This window comes from Loxodonta africana, chromosome 21 (genome assembly GCF_030014295.1).
Source record: "Loxodonta africana isolate mLoxAfr1 chromosome 21, mLoxAfr1.hap2, whole genome shotgun sequence".
Taxonomy (NCBI): Eukaryota; Metazoa; Chordata; class Mammalia; order Proboscidea; family Elephantidae; genus Loxodonta; species Loxodonta africana.
Genome location: NC_087362.1, coordinates 43,172,357 through 43,195,111, shown reverse-complemented (window position 1 = coordinate 43,195,111; position 22,755 = coordinate 43,172,357). Strand labels below are relative to the sequence as shown.

The following is a 22,755-nucleotide window of genomic DNA, read 5'->3' as shown; positions in this document are numbered from 1 at the left end:
AGGTTTGGATACGGAGTGCGCGACCTGGATCTGTCTGCTCCCCTTTGGTTCCCGATGCCTAGGGATGAATGGGAGCCCCACCCTCTAGAAAAAAGGCTTTCTGCGAGGCTTGGAGCCGGGTCGTTTAGGACTATAGGCGTTTGTTAGCTCGTGGATGGGCTCAGTGAAACCTGCCTCCTGAAGTCCTTTTATCAGAATCCTCAGTAGAGGTCTTGTCTGGCTTCTAGTAAGCCGGCGAAGGTAGCTTCCTTTCTGTCACTGCAGCACTGTGCCTGCCTCACCTTTAACAGAGATGGAATCCATTTGACCAAGCAGCGTCTCCCAAACAAAGAGTGTGAAAAGAAATATAATTGGGGGCAAGTGATGCTTGGATTAGTACTTTCACCCTTGCTGGGAGAGGGGGCTGCCCAATTGGCTACCCTGCCGCAGATGTGTTTGAATCGTTGAAAATGGAGCAGCCGGCAAGCTGCTGGCACAGACAGGTGTGGCCTGCTTTACCAAAGGCCCAGCCAGGAGCCTCCCTCTAGAGCCTTTGCAAGACCTGGGCTCTGGTCACAGTACTGCATGCAGAAGGCTCTGCTCAGTTCCTCTCATATCCCTCCATGCTTTTTCTTCCCCTCCATGCTAAGTGCTTGCTGTTCCCGTGAATCTGCATCTTTTTGTAACAGAGAGCCTGGCAAGGTGGGATTTTATTTGCCTGGCTGTTGGCACATGACAGGAGAAGAGGAAGATTCAGAGAATCCAGTGGAATTCATTCTGTGAACTTCTGGTGGCAGGCCAGCAAAAGGCTGGAGGGGGATTTCCCGGGCTGGAGCTGGCAGGAGCTGCTGGAGGAAAACAGGTCTGTCTGCTCAGCTAACCTGAGATGCCAGGTTAGGCCTCTAGAAAATTGGCCAGAAAGGGTGTGGGGCCGCTATTTGCTGATTGGCAAGTTAGAGTGAAGAAGTTACATATTCAGACACCCTTGGGAGTTGAGAAAATTTATTGTTCAAGGGATAGATTGTTCCTGCCATTCGGGGACTTGAGGAAGGATTTATCTGTTGGATCACTCTTCTGGTATGAACTAGGATCCCTTTTTTTCTGGAAGTAACCTGGATTTGCTCTTTTTTCAATTCTATAAACTTCAATTTGTGAAATAGTTCTTTTTGAGAGAAATAGTATTGGGTAATGACAAATCTAGAGTAACACTTGAAAGTGACTTTTGAATTGCTGGGATGATATTTTAATTCCCAGGTATCACTCAGTCTGCATGAAACTCTGTCCTGAATGGGGTGCAAGGCATGCTGGCTTTGGCACTTTTAGGCACTTTATCAGCTTTAGGTATCTTAAAATTAATAATTTTTCGTATAAAACTTAGTCCAGAAGCAGTCAGACAAATTTGTGAGATGATCGTGGTTAAGTTTATAAAAGAGCTACCATGTCTAGTTTTAAGTTCAACTGAAAAGACTATATGAAGGTTCTCTAAAATCACAGTTATAATTTTGTGTGTCATAGAACAAATGTAATCTTTTAAGGGCTTGTCTGGGAAGGAAGAGTTCACTTTTTGATAAAATGTCTTGAGTTTGTCTCTTATTAGAAACTTCTTTACCCCTATTCCATTGCCAGGTTCCATGCTAGAGTTACAAGCTTATGAGTAAATTCCAAAATTTCAAGTTCCTGAGCTGTGAAACCTTAGCTTGATTTTCTTTTTTCATCAGTGTAAAGCTAGAGAGAGGAACTGAGTAATGGGGATGCAAAAAAAGTTGGAGTATGTTAATTCTTTAGGAAAGAGGATCTAAAGTGGGGGGATGGTGCCGTTAGTATTTTGGGCAAAACATTCTTTGCTGTGTAGGGCTGTCCTGCCCACTGCAAGACATTGAGCATACCTGGCCCCACCCACTAAATGCCGATAACGCCCTGTAATTCGTTGTGACACTCCAAAATGCCCCCATGAATTTCCTGATGCCCTCAGGGGTGGTGGTGGTAGTGGTTCCACCAGTGGTTGACAGCCATTGCTTTAGTGAATCGTTCTTTTATTCAGGTGAAGTAATTAACTTTTCTGTGCAGTTCACTTCAGATGAACCTTCATAATTCCGTTCTTCTGCAGTGGTAGTTCTACCTCACCTACTAGAACAGGCTGTGGAGCCTTCTGGGACATCCCTTTCCTCTCTTGTTCTTTGCTTCGAGAAGAGAAACATTTTTCTACTTTGAGGCCTTTGAGTAAAGTCTGAGCAATTTTTGCTCTTGTGTTGTAAGATTAGAAGGGTAAAGATTTCAGTGCACAGTTGGCTTAGATGCCTGGAAGTTGATAATATACTTTGCTTATGTTATCAGGACACTTTTGAAACTCTTCATGGGCACAGAAAACAGAGTTGTCAGTGAATCAGTGGGGGAGTTCCATGCAGCTGTGGCCTCCATGAAGAGAGAGAGTTTATGGCATGTCTGGAGGTGTAATATTGGGGTCCCAGTCCTAGCTCCTTCTGTGAGTACTTGTGACTTAGGATGAGACATGTAACCTCTCTCAAGCCTCACCTTTGTTATTGGTAAAATGGGATGTGGTCATTCTCGACAGTGGCAGCCAGTAAAGCTTGTTTCCAAATGCTGTGAAAGGATACACCAAAGTCCATTTGTCTTTTCTTAGTTTGGTGACCCTCATTCATCCCATTCGCTATGCCTGGAACGCTTTTCCTTCCATTCTTCACATGGACATCTCCTCCTGATCCCTTAGGTCTCAACTTAAATTTCTCCTCTGAGAGGGCTTCCTTGACCACTCTTAAAAACTGGCCCCTTTTTGCTGTTCTCTCCAGCCGCCATTCACCTGTTTTCCTTAACAGCATTGAACACGTTTTATAAGTATTTAATCCATCTGTTTACTTATTTGTTTTGCAGTTTGACTAAATTCTAAGCTGCACAAGATATTTGTTGCATAAATAAATTTGAGTGCTTTTATGTCCATCATCTCATTTGTTGCTCTTAGCTGCCGTTGAGTCTCATTTGATCACTGCAGCATTATACATGTGAGGAGACTGAGGTTCTCATACAAGGCCGTAACAGTTAGTAGGTGGTGGAACTGGGATCAGAATGCAAATCTGCTGATACCAGAACCTGAGCTGATAACCTTTACATTCTCGTGTCTTGGAAATTGCTCTGGTCTGCAAGTCAGAGCCTAGACTCATCTCCTGGTTGGGCTACTAATTAATTGCCTGACATGTGACCTTGGGCAAATGAGTCATTTAGCCTCAGGGTCACTATTTCTTCATCTGTAAGATGAAGATGATACAGATCCTGCTTACCTTGCAGAGTCAGTGTTGGTGAGGGTCTCTTGAGATAATTCATGTATACAAAAGTCAGTAACATAAATGGGAAGTGATGTTGTTCCTTTAGGGGGACCTCTCTGATAACTCTCTGCCTTCTTTGATCTCCCTAAAGAATATGATGGACAGAGAGTTCAGCCCTGTGAACTGTATCCCCAAAATCGATCTAGTGCTTTCTACAGAAATCTGAGCTATATTGATGGAATATTCATAATAGTGAATGGTGTTGCAAAGAGTTGCTTTATAGAATCAGTTAGAGAATTGCTTCCTTTCCAAAATTTAAGTTTTACTGTAAGATGTTTTCTCAAGATGGTTGTCTGTGTAGTACTCTGAAGCCCTGGTCATTCTTTTGTACTAGTCCCGTTTCTCTCAAAATAGGGATTTCTAGATGTGGAGAAAAAAGCCAGAAGATCCACCATCTTGGACGACGTTGCCTATATTTTCTGGGTCCTATTATAAAATGGCTGGTTGTTGAGTGTTTCATTCCAGCTTCTCAGTGGTGTATGTGCATACATGTGCACATCCAGGAAAATCTAAGCTGTTCTCTGTTGTTAACCAAGCCATCAACTGGGGCTGATGGAAGGTGACTTTTGATAAGTCTTTTAACACGCCAGCAGGGTATCTCATGGGTTCTGTTTTGCAGCTGCAGCTAGGGTTCTCAAGTGATTTAATTTTCCCTATTCTTACATAATTAGGGAGAGTTAGCAATTCCACTGGTGTGGATCAGAAAGCTTTTCTGTACCTCACTATAGGTGTGCTAGAAGTAATGGGTCTTTACATGGTTTCTGGAGAAGGAAAAGCACTCTGTGGTCTCCAAAGAGCACTATGGATCCCCTGCTCTGCAAAAGGTCTATTCTTAATGATTTTTTTTAAAGCAGAGTTTCTAGTTCACTATTACCATGAGAGTTTATTTTCTATAAAATAAAAAAAGGTACTATGAGAAATGATAATTTCTTTAAGGTCATAGTTAACTTTTTCTCATTGGGGTATGAAAGGTGTTTGTTGCAAGAAACAATGGTTAAGCTCCTAATTTGTTTGCTTTATGGGATGTGTACATTTTTATATTAAACAAACACCAACCCCAAATATGTCATAAGGAGTATTCTGAGCCAGGCCACTCTGAACTGTAGAACTGTGTGACTCTTATTTCCTTTTGGGAAAAGGAACATACTTTGTATTTCGCAAATATGACATTCAACCTAAGTTTATCAGATAGTGAAATTTTAGTAAACCCAGTTGTAAAACTAAACGTCAATTTTAACAGTTTCAGAATTGGAAAAAAAAAAACTGTATAGGGTACGGGGATTTTTAATGACAGTGGGTCACTGAAGTTGTGGTGTTAAAATCTTCTAACTCAAAACCTGAATCCTAACCCCAGTCTTCTGAGTATGATGAATGACTGTAAATTTTAAGCAGTTTCTTTTCCAGGCTTTGTCATAACAACCTAGTGTGAATCAAATGATTCATAATGATTACTGTGGGTATAGGGTTGAGTATGAGAAGGGTTTCTCATAGACCCAGTAGTTTTCACTTCTGAATCCTGTGTTTTTATAGGACACAGGTTTATCCTTAAATCCATTGGCTGGGTCCTTGTCTTTTATATGCTATATGAATAAGAGGTGAGTTGTGGGTATGAATGAATAACCTGAAGGCCAACCCTCAAATGTGTCAAGTGCGAAGCAAAGAAAGAACAAAATCTGATCTCAAACGACGGTGGAGGTAGTTTCCAGACTAATGAGACTGTTTACCTTGAGAGCTCCTTGAATATGATAGTCTTGAGAGTACAGCCTTCTTCTGTTACGGTTAAAGGGGAAGGGGGAATTTACCGGATCCCTTTTTGTAAGCTTCAGCTTAGGTAGAGGCATGCATGATAAGGGTCTGTAGTTCACTCTTGGATGTTTAACAAGAAGGGGGCAGACACAAACAAGAACTCTCCTGATTTCTGTGAATTGTTCAAAAGGGTTCTCAAACTTGACTGTGCCTAAGATTCTCTAGGGAGCTTTTAACCATGCTGATTACTGGACTCCACTCCCAGAATTCAGTAGAGCTGAATCCAAGGATTTGAATTTGTAACCAATGATTCTGAAAGTGCACATAGTTAGAGGACCATACAGATATACCTGAAGCTCAGCTCTACCATAAATTTAGTTTTTCTGTATCAAAACAAAGAACTCTCAATGCTTTTTTGGCCCATTTACAGGCAATATTTTCAATATTATTCAACTAGTCAGATATTTTAATTTTGAAAATAATGCCACTGAATGAGCCAAATAATATTATTAATATTATTAAACTAGTCAGCTATTGAGCCTTGGTGGTACAGTGGTTAAGCTCTCGGCAGCTAACCAAAAGGTCGGCAGTTTAAACCCACCAGCCAAGAAAGACGTGGCAGTCTGCTTCTGTAAAGAGTACAGCTTTGGAATCCCTATGGGGCAGTTCCGTTCTGTCCTATAGTGTCGTTATGAGTTGGAATCAACTTGATGGTGTCAGGTATTTCCTAAGCCAGATCCACACAAATCTTTTCTGTAGCTACCGGAGAGTAGTTTTCACCCAACAAGAGCATTGTTCGTTATTTGATGGTTTTCTTTTACATGGCACTCAACATTTTTCTCCTTGGTCCTGAGAATTGAAGTTGTTCTGAACAGAACGTAATTGTAGCAATGTCCCCTTTCCTTCTGTGCCAGTCTTCCCCCTGATTTTTCTTCTGAGGCATAATTGCCTTTGGCTACAGAAGGGCTTACCGAGTTATATTCTCTTTTATATATCCCCAGCAGGCAGCTAGACAAGTCAAGATCTCAGGATGCATCCAGACTTTAAAGTGGACAGAATACCTCTTTTTTCTTCTCTCTTACTGACCTACAGTATGAGACTTTTAAAAAAATTTATTTTATTTTTTGTTGTTGTTGAGAATATATACAGCAGAACATACACCAATTCAGCAATTTCTACATGTACAGTTCAGTGACATTGATTCTATTCCTCAAGTTGTACAGCCATCCTCACTCTTCTTCTACGAATTGTTCCTCCTCCATTAACATAAACTCAGTGCTCCCTAAGTTTCCTATCTCATCTTTCAAGCTGCCCTTGTCAGTTTGATCTCATATAGATAGCTCTGAAAGAGCATAATGCTCAAGGCAGACATTTTTTACTAGTTAAGTGAAACTATTGTTTGGTTTTAATAAGACTTCAGGGGATATTTTTGGTTTAAGGTGTAAAGATTATCTCAGGGCAGTAGTTTCAGGGCTTCACCCAGCTTCCATGACTCCAGAAAGTCTGGAGTCCATGAGAGTTTGAAGTTTTATTCTATATTTTCCCCTTTTTAACCAAGGTTCTTCTATAGAATTTTTGATCAAAATATTCAGTAATGGTAGGTGGGCACCATCCAGTTCTTCTGACCTCATGGCAAAGGAGACAGTTGTTCATGGAGGCAGTTAGCCACGCATTTCACTTCCTCCTCCTGTTCCTGACTCTCCTCCCTCTGTTGCTCCAGCCGAATGGAGATCAATTGTCATATCTTAGATGGCTCTTGTAGACTTTTAAGACCCCAGGCTCTAGGCAAGGACCTAGGAGGTAAAACAGAAGCACTAAACACAGTGTTAGGCCAGTTAACTGGCATGTCCCGTGTAGTCATGACCCTAATCCTCCAAGCCAAGAAACCAAATCTCATGAGGTATTTGGTTGTACATAAGAGAATTTTTTTATGGAAATATGTTGAGCTAAGCCATGCATTTATTCAACTGATATTTATTGAGTGCCTCTGGTATACCAGAACCTGTGCTATCTGCTAGGAATATTTATTATAAGGGTGGTTAATATTATTTTGTTTTTTCTAAGAGTCTTTGCTTCCTCACAATTTAAGAAAGCGTCTGAGTGTTGCAGCTTGTAAAAAGTTTTCCCTTCTTCATCAGTTCCTCTCTTGAATAACATTCAGAACATTCAGGTGTTCTGTCCATGAGGTTGCAGCAAGGGTAATATTTCCTTTACTCTTCAGTCAAATTATTTGTTTTTTACTAAACCCTTATTTCTGGGCTACAGCAGGCAGTCCTTTCATTGTTTTAGTCAAGTGCCTACTAAGAAGCTCCTTATATGTTCCAGTATAACATTGTCCTCTATCTTCTCAATGAGAACATTAAAAAAAAATTTTTTTTTTCAAACTCTTCATGTGTATGTTTGACTGCAGTATCTTTGTCATCCCTCAAGCCACTTTTCTTTCTGGTCGTTGAGCACTGTTTTCTAGAGTATGATTCACCACTTTTAAAATCTGTCTCTGTAGAATTTATCCCAGCCCACAAGTGTCCTTACGGAAATGTAAGGAACAGTGTTCCTCCTTGGTCTTGTATGTCTCTGAGCGCCGCAACACTGGCACTTTACAGCTTTTTAAGGTAATTTTTAAAAGCCTTATTCGTGATAGCCAACACTGGTGATTATGATGTTCCCCCAAGGAATAATTATTAAGTATGTGTTATGGTTAAGTACTTTTTGCTCAAATTAAAGAATTTAAAAGAGTGTTCCATGATGAGAGGCTTTATACAGACTTTGACTATAAAGTGACTCCTTAGTTTCTGAAAAATGATTTTTTGAGAAACCTCATGTTATATTCTGGTATATGTGGTCATCTTGGTCTTAGTGAATTAGACCTGTCATAGCATGGCTTTGAATTTTTTAAAAATTTTTATTGTTGTTGAGAAGATATACAGCAAAACATACAATTCAGCTATTTCTACATGTACAATTCAGTGACATTGTTTATATTATTTGAATTGTGCCACCATTCTCACCTTCCTTTTCTGAATTGTTCCTCCTCCATTGCCATAAAGTCACTGCCCTGTAAGGTTCCTATCTAATCTTTCAAGTTGCTGTTGTCACTTTGAGCTCGTGTAGGTGTACCTTAAAAGTCCATAATGCTCAAGGCAGGCATTTTTACTAGTTAAGCTAAAAAACTATTGTTTGGCTTTAGTAAGACTTCAGGGGATATTTTTGGTTTAAGGTTTAAAGATTATCTCAGGGCAGCAGTTTCAGGGGTTCATCCAGCCCCCACGGCTCTAGAAAGTATGGAGTTCAAGAGAGTTTGAAATTCTATTCTGCATTTTAGCCCTTTTGATCAGGATTATTCTATAGAATCTTTGATCAAAATGTTCAGTAATGGTAGCTGGACACCATCCAGTTCTTCTAGTCTCATGGCAAAGGAAGCAGTTGTTCAGGAGGCAATTAGACACATATTCCATATCCTCCTATTCCTGACTCCTTCTTTCTCTGTTGCTCCAGGTGAATAGAGACCAATTGTCATGCCTTGGATGTCACTTGCAAGCTTTTAAGACCCCAGGTACTACCCAATGTACTAAGAGGTAAAACACAAACACTAGGCACATTATTAGGCCAATTAACTGGGTTGTCCCAGGAAATGATGATCTTAAACTTCCAAACCAAGGAACCAAATCCCAAGGTTTTTGGATATACATTAGCAGCTTCAGCAGCTACTTTTTATGGCTCAGGCTTTGTTATTGTAAGAAGTATGATTAAATAAACCATGGGTCACACATAGTTGTTCTAAAAGTAGTTACTTCTTTACTGTAGTGTACGGTATCTTTTAAGGTCAGGGTTGATTTGCTAGCATGTGAGAGAAACTTAAATCTGGGGTCGCCTAAATGATGTGAGACAAAGGTAGGAGAAGAACCCAAGATCCTGGGCTCCAGCCAGCTTAGTCATTTTGCCCTTATTTCTCAACTGTTGTGAAATCCTTCATTTGTTTCCATGTTGAATAACCTTTTTCCCTGCTGAGAAGATGCCTTTTCTTAGAGCTATTAGGATTCCTTTATCCTGATGCCTGCCTGAGTGCTCTGGAATCCTACAGTGATTTGAAGGAATGCTTGGGATTCCAACCTACCGCAACGAAGTACTTGGACTACCATAAAGAAAAAAATAGCTCTCTGTGATACTGTTCTATTTCATTTAGATCATTTATACCTTTAATGCCCACAAAGGCATAGGACGAGGCAATATTTAGTTCTGTTTTATGTAATGTTGCTATAAGTAGGAGCTGACTTGACGGCATCTAACAACGACAAAGTCAATTTTTCAAAGAAACTTTATTATGACACTGCTGTAACAAAAGCAGCTCCAAATGCCCATGTACTCCATTTATTTTTAGATTTCCTTACTCTTGGTAAGATATGGCTGAAACAAACATACTGAGTAAAGCCAGTTGCCCTGGAACACCATGGACAAGTCTAAGACCTGTGATAAAGACTGGCTTGCAAGATAGCTGCCTTCCATCTTAATATTTGACGAGCTCAATCATGTTGGCTCTGTTTAATTCATCTACCTCCCACCTCTTCACTTAGCCTAGAGGGCAAGTGCAACACAAAAGGATAGTGAATGGAAGTGTCTCCAGTATTTTGAGGGATAGGAATCTCCTATGAAGTGGCAGATCTTTGGGAAATAGTATTATGAGCTGTTCTGTTTTGCTGTGTGGCTTTGGAAAACCTTTGGATTCCTCTACTGAAAATCTGTTTGAAAAAAAAAATCTTTTTAATGAAACACTGTGAGTCACAAAGCAGCCACCCCTTCTCATAATAGGATTTCTCATCAGGGGAATTTTTGGTAGCTGTTGGGGGAGGGATTTGAGTAGGTTGTGGATGATAAAGCCCCCGGTGCAACATAACCAAAGGCTGCCATATCAGGACTCTGGTGCTTTCCATGCTGACTCCAGGCCCCAAATTCAAAGTGCAGGACAGCACAATAGACCCAGAGATCAGTGCTCTGTGAATTGCAGCAGTGGCATGACTAATGCGATTGGAGTTTCTACATTCAAAAACAGGTCTTTAAAATCCAGTCGTTAGGTAGAAGTATGATGAAACAGACCTCAAGTCAGAAGGCCACAGGCCCATTTACAAGCAGAGCATCAGGTTTCAGAATTAAGGGGTGGCTGTGGACCTGATGATGAGAACTTAAGGGTTGTGAAGAGTTTCTTCACTCTTTGCCTCTTTTTCCATATTGTGAAATAGTGGCATGGCACTGGACGCTGCCATGGCAGGAGTTTACTACCATGGTGAAGATTCATACAAAATATCTGTGCTCTTAAGATTTTAGGCCTAAAGCACTTAGAATCGTACCCAAGAAGATTCATCACCCAGTCAGCTACTTTGGAGGATAGTGAAAAGGAAATGCTATGATTGCACAATGTTGTGAAGGCAATTAATGCCCGTGAATTGTACACTTAAAAAAAAAATTGTTAAAATGAAAAGGAATTGTATATATTTTCGCACAATTTTTTTTTAAAAGGAATACTAAAGATACCAGGAGTTTAAAACGAGCCAGGATTATACTATCAACATCCAAAATGCCTGTCTAAACCTCTCTGCCATGAACTTGAGTTTCAACTGTTTCCAACTGCATTGCTTTGCAGTTCTTCTGTACCCATGTCTGAACCACTGTATTATATGAGTTACAGACAGAGGAATGTCTGAAAGGTTATTAAAACTGTGTTAAGATCTGCTTTCCTTCAGAAAGCCCTGGCTGTCTTCACTTTGTGTTTTTCCTGGCTTTGTACTTTTTTTCAAAGCCTCTTACCACTGGAGCTCAATAAAGGGGAAACAGGAAGTCAGCGTTTGATGCGTAAGAGCCAGCAATAACTAATAGAGAAAAGGGCACAAGCACCGAACTGGGAGGGAGAATTCTGGGCTTGAAGGTGCCAGGCCTGTAGGATACATGTATCTTTCAATATTGACTGTAACCATCTCCTTCAAACAAGTGAAAAACACCAGAAAGCTCTTAGAAACTGCTTAGGAACAGAAACCTATTTTTTTTTTATATAGTAGAGGTTCCACACTATTATATGACGGTATAATTATAAAGTATCTCTTATCTAAGGAGTTCAAAACACTTACGTGATAATTTTGATGTTACTTTCATAAAGCAGCAGGAATTACTTCCCCACGTCTTTTACTTGAGTCTCCGTGGGGCACGTCTTGTCCTGGGAGCCAGGCTGAAGCCTGGCCATTCCTTTTCCTGTTTCACTTTCAGTAGATGAACTTAAAGTTTCAGTCTTGTGATTGCTGAATGGAAAAATCATAGCAGTTTGTGCTGTTTCCGTTTTGGTTTCACCTATACATTCCAGGAATGCGAATAAGTTCTGTGACTCTGAATGGGAACTCTTTTGTGTTTTGGATTTTTTTCCAGAAGATCAGCTATTTCAGGCATTCAGAAAAAGGGAATTACCTACCAAGCAGACTAATAAATAAAACATTACAGTTATAATTGTATGTATCCTTCTCCATTCCCATTTTCCTTCTTTCCTCCAGAGGTAACCACTACCCTGACTCTATTTATTATCCTTTGTATATTCATACTTTTACTACACATACGTATTCAACGTAGTGTTCATTTTATCTGTTTAATTTTATAAACTGTGTAATGATGTGTCTATCCTTTGGCTGTCTCTGGATCATTCTCTCTAGCTTTTCCTCTCTCTTGCTCAGTCTCTGTATGTATAGATATATCTCAAAGCGTACTTGAGATATATAAATCCACTTTAATGCTTATTGCTCTAGCACATCCATTTTCACTGCTGTCCTCTATAGTATAAATATACTACAAATATCACCACTTGTGTATTCTTCTCATGGATGTTAAAGTTATTTTCAGTTGTACTGCAGATGTTTTTGTATATTTCCTTACATACTTGAATGAGAGTTTTCCCAGAGTATGTCTTAAGACATGAAATAGCTGAGTCACAGGGAATGTGTATCTTCAACTCTTCCCTAAATATTGCATAGATCTCCAATGTGCTTGTACCAACTTATACTCCCCAAATAGCATATTTTAACATGCCGAAAGTTGATATTGTCAGACTTACTTTTTGGTAAACTCTGGTGAGTATCAAAATCACAAAGATTTGTGATTTATGTTATTTATATATTCTATAATATATATTTGTATATAATAAATATATTAATATCATTAATCACGATATTTCCTCTTTGAGTTGCTTGTTCATGTCTTTTACCCGTGTTTATATAGAGTGGTTTATCCTTACTGATTTGTATAAATTTATGTTTTTGTTTTTCTGAATACTAATTATTTGTTAGTATATGTAATGCAGATGTATCCTTTCCCAATTTATGGCTCATCTCTTTATGATTTCTTATGATGACCTTACTTTTTTTTTTTTTTTTGACTTTTCCTTGCTTTATTTTTTTCTTACATTTGCTTTTTTTTTTTTTTTTAATTTTTATTGTGCTTTAAGTGCAAGTTTACAAACCAAGTCAGTCTGTCATACAAAAACCTATATACACCTTGCTGTATACTCCTGGCTATTCTCCCCTTAAGGAGACAGCACAGTCCTTCCCTCTACTCTCTATTTTCGTGTCCATTCAGCCAGCCTCTGCCCTCTCATCTCCCCTCCAGACAGGAGCTGCCCACATAGGCTCATGTGTCTACCTGATCCGAGAAGCTCATTCTTCACCAGTATCATTTCCTATCCCATAGTCCAGTCCAATCCCTGTCTGAAGAGTTGGCTTTGGGAATGGTTCCTGTCTTAGGCTAACAGAAGGCCTGGGGACCCTGACCACCAGGTCCTTCTAGTCTCAGTCAGACCATCAAGTCTGGTCTTTTTACAAGAACTTGGGGTCTGCATCCCACTTCTCTCCTGCTCCCTCAGAGGTTCTCTGTTGTGTTCCCTGTCAGGGCAGTCATCAGCTATAGCTGGGTACCATCTAGTTCTTCTGGTCGATGACCTTTTAATGTAGTTGAATTTTTGGATGTTTTTCCTTATGGCTTGTGCATTTTGTGTCTTAAGAAATATTTTCTTTCCCTGAGGTCATAAGATATATCTTACATTTTCTTCTAAAAGTTTTGAAATTTTGCCTGTTATATTTAAGTGCTTAATCCATGGAAAATTTAACTTTTTGAATAGGGTGAGATAAGGATATATTTTCCTTTTTCTGTGTGAATAACCAGTTTTCTGGCAGCATGTGAGGAGTAATAAAGTCTTCTACTTTTTTGGAAAGCCACCTTTATCATCTATTAAGTTTCCTTCTAGGCATATGTTTGTGTCTCAGCTTTTTGTTCTGTTCCATTGGTCAGTTTGTGTATCCTTGTGCCAATACCCTGTTAATTACTGTAGTTTTGTAATAAGTCTTGCCATGTGGAAGGACAAATCCTTTCACCTTATTACTTATTTTTCTCCAAAACTGTGTTGGCTTAATAAAGCTTTCTAAGGGACAAATAAGGGACTCAGGTAGTATCAACAAAATGAAGTGCACAGTACCAAGAGCTGCTGAGTTTGTAGCTGGTGTTCTTTCTTAATGACAGGACAGCTGGCAATCCAACCCTAATGGGCAGTTTCAATTTTGTTTTCTACTACAGTGTACAAGCAATAACATTTTTTCTCTGTCCTTATACCACAAACAGGAGAATTAACAGTTGTATTTGTTATAGACATCAACAGTAACAACAACAAAAACTTGTTAGCAATTTTTGGACCTTTCTGCTTCCAGATAAATTTTAGAAACAGCTGTCAACTTCTGTAGGGGGAAAATGTATTGGAATTTCATTGAGTTTTGCAATTGCCATCTTTATAAAATTGAGCTTACCCATGAACCTGATGGGAATGGATTTAAAGATATAAGAGAATTTTTTTAAACCTTTTTTTTTTTACTTTGAAATATCTTCAAACTTACAGAAAGTTTGCAAAATTTATACAAATAAATACTGTAAATCCCTCACCCAGCATCCTCCGAAGTTAACAGAAAGCCATCAAGTAGTTAAACCAGTTGCCATTAAGTCAGTTCCATCTCATTGTGACCTCATATGTGTCAGAGCAGAACTGTGCTCCATAGAGATTTTTTTTTTTTGGCTGATTTTTTGGAAGAAGATCACCAAGCCTTTCTTCTTAGGCACCTCTCTGTGGACTTGAACCTCCAGCCTTTCAGTTAGCAGCTGAACACGTTAACCATTTGCACCACACCTAGTGAAAAAAAAAAAAGTGACTCCACGTAAATAACTGAATGTCTGTTAAATCTTGATACTGCGAAGCAGCTTATGGTCTTCATAAATGAAACTTCTTAAGTCTGGAAATTCAACATTGACCTGTTTCTGGGAATGAGGAAACCAAAAGATCTTAAAAGTGTCATGGTATCTGAAGGTGGGAGAGCTAGGCCTAAAACTGAGATCTACTTTAATCAGTCAGTCTGCATCCTTATGTAAACTGAAATAGATTTGGTCCCAACCTTTGGTCCCAAGTTTTGTATTCTGATCCAATCTGTTGAAAGATGGGTTCTTTGCCTTTCAGTTGAAGGTCTGCTCAGAGAGCTATAGGCTGGAGAGTTCCGATCAAGTCTGCTTCAAGGACTCAAGAATGGCTCTGTAGGCTTGACTTGGCTTAGCCAGAAATGCCTCCATGAGAAGAATGGGAAACCTCCCCTTTTGGGGAGAGGCAGCATTGAGTAATGGTTAAGGGTACTGGCTTGGAGCCAGACTGTGTAAGCTTGAATCCCAGTGTTGCTGATTTTTAGTTTTGAAACCTTGGTCAAGTTACTTAACAACCCTGTGCCTTAGTTTGTTTATCTCTAAAATGAGGCTAATAATAGTAATATCTATCATGTAGGACTGTTGTATGAATTAAATGAGTTATAGTCATCGCCGCATCACTCAAAATGGTGTCCAGCAGATAATAAGTGATCAGTAAATGTAAGCTCTTACTATTACTTAATGTCATTGGATAAATTATACACACACACACACACACACACAAGTTCTTGCACCCCTTTTTGTTAGATTTATCACTAGGTACCTTATAAAGTTTTTTTGGTTATTACTGCAAATAGTAGCTTTAAATTTTATTTTACAATTGTCACATGTTTCTTGTATATTTACAGAATTGTTGAACTCTCATAATATCTTTCTACATAGAAAAATCCAAGAGAATTGCACTGTCTGCAAATAATGCCTGTTTAGTTTCTTCTTTCTAATCCTCTCATGTGTCACTTTTCTTGTCTTCGGTAGAAGTTTATTAGAATCTATTATCATGAGCATTCTTATGTTATTCCTGTTTTTAAGGGAAACCCTTCCTGCACTGAGAGTGTTGCGTATGTTTTTGATTGGTACTCTTTATTCCCTTCTATTCCTAGTTTACTAATTTAAATATCACAAATGGCTATTTTATCAAAAATCTCCCTTGCATTTATTCTGATGATCATCTCTGTTTTTCTTCTTTCATCTGTTAATGAGGTGAATTCTATTAGTAGATTTTCTGATGTTAAACTATTCTTGTATTCTTTAAATAAACCGTACTTGGTTATAATGTTTTCTTTTTTTATACATTGCTAGGTTTAATGTCCTAATGTTCTACTTTGAATTTTTTGCATATGTCTTATGAAATTTGATTCAATTTTATTTTTTACTGTCTTTTCTTATTTCTGTTATTAACATTAATGTAGCCTTATGAAAGGAGTTGAGGAATGTTTATTCTTTCTTTTCTGAAAGAGTTTGTATAAAGGTGGTTTCAAATAGATGGCACACTCAAAGGAGGAAATTGAATGGAATTTAATGAAGAGACAATTTACAAAGGTGTGGGCAGGATTAAGGATGAAACACCCAGAGACTGGGCATAGCAGGAAGTTGTTACCATCCCTAAATCTGAAGGGCAAAGAGAGGTACCTGCTTTCCAGCTTCTTTGGTCACTGTTCTTTCGTGTGCCCTGCTTCATCCTTCTGAGTTAAATTTCCGTCTTCCAGAGGTAGACTTTTAAAATTTCTTCAGTGAGAGATTATTAGTGATACATTCATTTTCTTGCTTGCCTAAAAGTGTTTTTTATTTGCCATACCATTGAGTGATAGCTGGATATAAAAATCTGGGTTGACAGGATGGTTTTTTTTCTCAGCAATTGGAGAGTGTTATCCTGTTCCATTATATTCTGGTTTCTAATGCTGGAGTTGAGAAGTCTGCTGTCCACTGAATTATCATAGAATTAATCTTTTTTTTTTTCCCCTCAGCCGTGTTTATATCCTTTTTGTTCATGGTTTTTCACAGATACACTGCGATGTGTTCAGGGTTTTGATTTATTTTTATTTATTCTGCTTGATGTTTGTCCTTGTATCTGAGATTTAATGTCTTTGAATTAAAGCACTTGAGAATTTCTCAGTTATTTATCTCTTCAAATTTTGCTTTTCTTTTATTCTTTCCAATTTCTTCTTTTGGAATTCCTAGAAGTCTTACATTGAACCTTTCATATTTTCAACTTTTTATCTCTGTATGCTGTACTCTAGTAATTTCTCACATCTACTTTCCGGTATACTAATCCTTTCTTCACCTATCATTTAACCCACCCGCTGAGTTTTATATAGCAACAAATTATGTTTTAAATTCCTTGGAATAGCTTGGTGTGTTGTTTACTTCATTACCTTCAATTGGGTAAAAGCAAACAAACAAAAATGAGTAAATTACCTTATTTCCATGGTTCTAGCTTTTCTCTTTGGATAAATAAGTTGGGTTGGCTGGCTGTTTTCTGTAATTTCTTACCCTGCTCAAGATTTCCATGAAGCCATATCACTCTGGCATTATACTGTCGTGCAAACAAGAACTGTGAACAGGGAGGCAGGAAACTGGAAGTCCATCATTGTTTTGTTCTTCACTCCCAGAGGAAGAGCAGCTCCTGACTCATGTAGGGAAACCTTTTAGCATTGTACCTCTTGGGGGTTCACAGCAGTGGCAAAGATCTGTTTCTATGGTGACAGATGGCTTAACTGTTCCTCTGTACTCAGGATATGCAGAAGGAAGTTACATGAGAAACTTTGAGAGTTTTCCATTCTCTAGGGAGGCTGGACTTATTCTAGTAGTCATTAGCAACATATGGCTATTTAAATTAAAATTAATTAAAATTAAATAAAATTTAACATTAAGTTTCTGAGTCACACTAGCCACATTTCAGGTGCTCGATAGCCACATGTGGTTATCATAATTGGACAGCACATATATAGAACTTTTCTATCATTGCAGAAGTTCTACTGGACAGTACCATTCTAGACTCTTCCATGGTATTCTTAGTTGATAGAGAATTGATAAACATGAAATTTCAGAAAATGGATCAAGTGAACCTGTTGATACCCAGAGTCTGGAAGGCTCTCTTTAGAGTTACCATTCTGCACCATCTAAGTATAGGAAAAATTCAGAGAGGGTTTTGAATTTAAGAATGGTTTATGGGATGAGATGGTAAACCTACTCCTACTTGGCTTACCTTTAATTTAGTATGATGGGAAGAGGGGCAGCCAGGTAAATAAAAAGGTGAATGAACCTCTGATAGTAAATAAGTTTTGGGGAAGATGGAGAAAAATTTTCACGTGGGTTTATTGAATTCATGCAGCTGTGATTAAACTGCGAATAAGGAAGATAGATTTATGAGATGACTGGAGAAAACCAGCCCAAGTTCTTATTATTTGGAACTTGACTCAGATTGGAAATTCCTTGTGATGACATCATCTTCTCTCTCTACCCCCCTTAAATTGCTATCTCATTCTCCTTTGAGTTGTTACAGAACAGTTAAAGATTCTCAAGAAAAGAAAAGATACATCTCTCCTCCCTGCCACTTCCACAAACACACAGCATACCTTCTCCATATACAGCAGTTTCACAGTAACTGGGCTACAACTGCTAACCAAAAGGTCAGCAGTTCGAATCTACCAGTTGCTCCTTGGAAACCCTTTGGGACAGTTCTACTCTATCCTGTAGGATAGCTATGAGTCGGAATCATCTTGGCTGGCAACAGGTTTGGTTTTTCAGTTGGACTCCAGTTAGACGAAGAATAAAAACGATGGCAGTCATGCCTGCACTGGCCCCAACATGCTACCAGAGATGGAAGACTCACTGACCCTACCCTTGTTTCTTTGCCCACAGCAGCCATTGCTAAAACTTACTTCACTCTTCATCATGGAGTCCTACATGGACTCAGAATCCTTTTCAACAGAGTGGTCCAGGTGCCCACATTCCATACTAACTAACTGGAGTTGGAATGTGAGATTAAACCTGTTTACTGTCTGTTGCTAGGGATTTGAGTTTGCCACTCAGAGAAGACACATTGTTCATGCTGATTGTAGAGTTCCTATTATGTGCCAAATGTGGTAGTTAAGAAAGTAAAAACATTGTTTTTTTGGGTATTTATGGGCCATGGTAAAGAATAGGTACCTAAATAAAAGTTATTCAGTGAAGATACATATCAAGACAGATGGTAATGTTGTAGGGGTAAAATAAAGGTAATTTTTATCTACTTGGGTGAGTAGTGTCTGGGTTATTAAAAGCCTGTAAGCGGCCATCTGAGATACAACACTGGTCTTACCCCATTGGGAGCAAGGGAGAGTGAAGAAAACTAAAGATACAAGGGAAAGATTAGTCCGAAGGACTGATAGACCACATCTACCATGGCTTGCACCAGACTGAGTCCAGTACAACTAGATGTTACCACCACCGACTACTCTGACAGGGATCACAACAGAAGGTCCCAGACAGAGCTGGAGGAAAATGTAGAACAAAATGCTAACTCATAAAAAAAAGCCTGGACTTACTGGCCTGACAAAGACTGGAGAAGCCCTGAGAGTATGGCCCCCAGACACCCTTTTAGCTCAGTAATGAAGTCATTCCCAATATTCACCCTTCAGCCAAAGATTAGATAGGCCCATAAAACAAAACGAGACTAAAGGGGCACACCAGCCCAGGGGCAAGGACCAAAGGTAGAAGGGAACAGGAAAGCTGGTAAAAGGAAACCCAAGGTCAAGAAGGGAGAGTGTTGACATGTCGTGGGATTGTTAACCAGTGTCTTAAAATAATATGTGTACTGTTTAATGAGAAACTAGTTCTGTAAACCTTCATCTAAAGTACAATTTAAAAAAAAAAAAGTAATTTTTAGAGGAAAAGAGCTCGGTACTTAAGTTTATTCTGGTGACTTTTGTAGAATTGGCAAAGGTGGCTTGGAATTGACTTTCTGGAAGAAATTAATCTGAAAGAAGACTTGTAAAATAACTGGAAGAGGTTTAGAAAGAGGCTCAGAAGCAACAGGGATAGAAGGAAAAGGAAGTCATTGTAAAAAAAAAAAAAAAATGCCCCTGAGGGGGTGAAGCAGTTGAAAAGGAATGAAGTAATTGGTTCTCTGCAGAAACAAAACTAGTAGGCCTTTGTGATTTCTAAATCCATGTTTTTTTTTTTTTAATTTAAGCAAATCTGGAAGCAAGTTTTTTTTCCTTTTTTTTCACAAAAATAATCAGAATGTTCATTGTGAAGACTTCCAACATTAAAGTAGAAAGCAAGAGTTCCCCCATGATCTCTTTGGTATGTATTTCTCCAGACTTTAGCCTCAGCACATGAATGAATATATATAAAACTGTGGAAATCATATTATGCTTATTGTTTTTACAACTGCTGTTTTTTATTTAGTATTTCTTATTCACCATTCCATGTTTTTTCATGCACATGTGTGGATTTTTGTCTGGTTTTGTTTTTGCCTCTGTGGTGATTTCTGGAAACTTGGTGTACCTGGAAGTGGAACCTATACCTCCCACTCCCTGTTTCCCAGACAATATGCCTGTTTGAGTGAAGATGTGATAATATGCGTTGCCTCAGAAGTTTGCCCTGAAAAGCTTATACAACTCTGTACTAGAGAGATCAAATCTACTATTTGATAAAAACTTCTCTGTAAGTTATTGCACGAATGCCACAGGGATAGATCACATAGCCTGTCCTGTAAACTTAGAGAGCAATTAAATTATAAGCCAGAAAGAGGCCAGAGCTGGGCCTCAACAGCAGAGAGCTTTTTATATATAAATACTGCCAGGCAATAGGATTCATAGGACCCTTGTTTTTCTCTCCCAGCCTTCAATTTTGAAGCAGTCTGAGTATGTCTAGCTTGTTCCAGACTTCACGGCTTCTCATTTTTCTTTCTGATGGGACGATTACTTCTGCCAATGGCTAGACTAGAGCATAAGAAATTTTTATCTCAGATTCACAGTCCAAATAGCTCTAAGAGAAGGCCGTGCAGTAGTAGGAGGGCGGACAACATTTCAAGGCAGGTCAGTAAGAGGCAGCTAATCATAGCTCTGCCCTCAGTCGGATGCTTTTGCTTCCTTGGGGTGCTGCAAACAGAACTGTTCAGCAGGCAGCATACCGGTGGGGCCCACAGCAGTGCGCTGCGGCCTGGACATCTGTCTGGGATTATATACCACAGAGTAGTCTCACGTGGGATTGATTTCGACAGCCTCACGTTCTGAATAGTTGTCAGATGACAGGCAAGCCAGTCTCCTGATTCTCTTCCCTCCTCCAGTGACCTCTGCAGTAATAAAATGACTAGTAACCAGACATCTTATTTGAGTTGTAAAAGGACACTGGTCTGTTACTAAATGTACGTGTGGAATATTCTTAAGAAAATGCACTCTTTCCTAAGGTTTTTAAAAGATGTTGCTGTTACATATGAGTGCCTGAGACCCCGTATGGGAAGGAAGTGAAGGCACTGTCACAGAACCTGCAGACAGTTTAGGACGAAGTTGAAGCTGTCACTCAACAGCGAGGTTCCAGTGAGCTCAAAGCCCCTTTGGATGGCATGTGTCATTTTGCTCATGCCCACAGGAGGTAGAGAAACAGGAGCAGAAAAGTACTTGGAAAAATTCTATAATGATTTGAGCTTTAGCCAGACTGAATACTTGAGCCTTTGAACTCTTCCCTACTGAGATTATTGCCTTTATAACGATCTGTTTTTGTTGGTTATTGCATCTTTTTTGAAAAAGCGGCATGCAGAGGCATAACAAACAGTAGTATGTGATAACTGTATTACTAATAGATATTTATTTAATACTGCCTAAGTGCCAGGCACAGTTCTAAGTGCTTGATCTATATTAACTCTTCCAATTCTTACCCTGTTATCATCCCCATTTTACAGATAAGGAAACTGAGCCCCAGAGGTTAGGGAACTTGCCCAGTGTCACATAGCTAAAAAGTGATGTAGCTCTAATAAATGAACTTCTCCTCATATTGTTCTTAAACTGCCATCATTATAGGCATCAGAGATTAAATTCTGAGAATCCTTTTCACCCCGTAGCCCTTCCACCATACAGAAGCCTGTATTATTCTTTGTGGTCTCATAAAATACTGGAGAAATTAAAACCCATTTCCCTACCATGTCAACCATAAGAGTTGCCACCTGTGACTGCATTTTTATCCTCTTTATCATAACATCAGTCCTTTCAACAATCTTTGACCCCAACAGGAATGATCTTATTTCCTTCTCCTGGCCCTCACCCCCTTATTCCCTTATTTCCTCCTTAAATAACTCAAATCCTGTGATCAACCATTATGATCACTGCCTCATGTAATACACCCCCAAGTCCCTTGCTCCTCTTTTGCTCTGTCATACTTGTTTGGCTAAAGCAGAGCTTCTGTTAAATCTGAGTTTCTGCCTACTCTGTGCATGGACTCCTGGGCTGGAGGAAATACACGAGCTTACTGATATCACTCTAAATTGATGACCACTCCCCTCAAGCGAGCCCTTAATGCTGCCTGGGAATCCCTAGTCCATTCATTCTCTGGCCCTCCTAGATGACTATTCCATATCTTCTCTCTTCTCAAAACTCCTTTCTCAGCCTTTGCTGATGAGCTCACTTTTTATTTCATTGAGGAAACAGAAGAGAACTCCCACAAGCACTCACCACCATATCTACCACCCTACTTGCATCTAGGAGCCCTGGTGGTGCAGTGGTTAAGTATTTGGCTGCTAACCAAAAGGTTGGCAGTTCGAATCCACCAGCCGCTCCTTGGGAACCCTATGGGGCAGTTCTACTCTGTCCTGTAGGGTCACTGTGAGTCGGAATTGACTTGATGGCAGTGGGTTACTTGGATCTAGGTATGAGCTGTCTGTGCTCCTAGATATGGCTGACACCTCCACTTGCACTGGATTTCATTCCCACTTGACAAGTCAAGAGCATTGCTCCAGCCTTCCTCCTCTTTCTCCTTAAAAGTTGCTTCTCTAGTGGAACGTTCTGCCTTAAAAATGGCAACAACAAATAAAACTTCTGGATTCTGCTTCTCTTCCAAATATTACCCCATTTCTCCACTTTCTTTTATAGCAAAACTCTTTAAAAGTTTTTTTTTCTTGCCTTTCTGATTTTTCTCCTCCCATTCTCCCAGAACTTGTACCAGTCAGGTATTGCCCACACCACTCAGTTGAAACTGCTCTTATCAAGGTCACAGAGGACCTTCATGTTGCTAAGCCCAGTAGCCCACTCACAGTCCTCAATTTGCTTGAAAAGCAGGTACATTGGACAGAGTTGATCACTCCCTTGTCTTTGGAACACTTTCTTTACTTGCTTCTAGAGTACTGTAAAACCCCACCCACTGCTGTCGAGTGGATTCCTACTCATAGCGACCCTATAGGACAGAGTAGAACTGCCCCATAAAGTTTCTAAGGAGCACTTGGCGGATTCGAACTGCT

General features: G+C 39.3%; 1 protein-coding gene across 2 annotated transcripts in view; it reads left to right on the top strand.

Moving 5' to 3' along the window:
* Positions 1-22,755, top strand: part of ZNRF1 (zinc and ring finger 1) — a 97,471-nt gene that overhangs the window by 1,055 nt on the left and 73,661 nt on the right. The gene's annotated exons all lie outside the window — the stretch shown is intronic.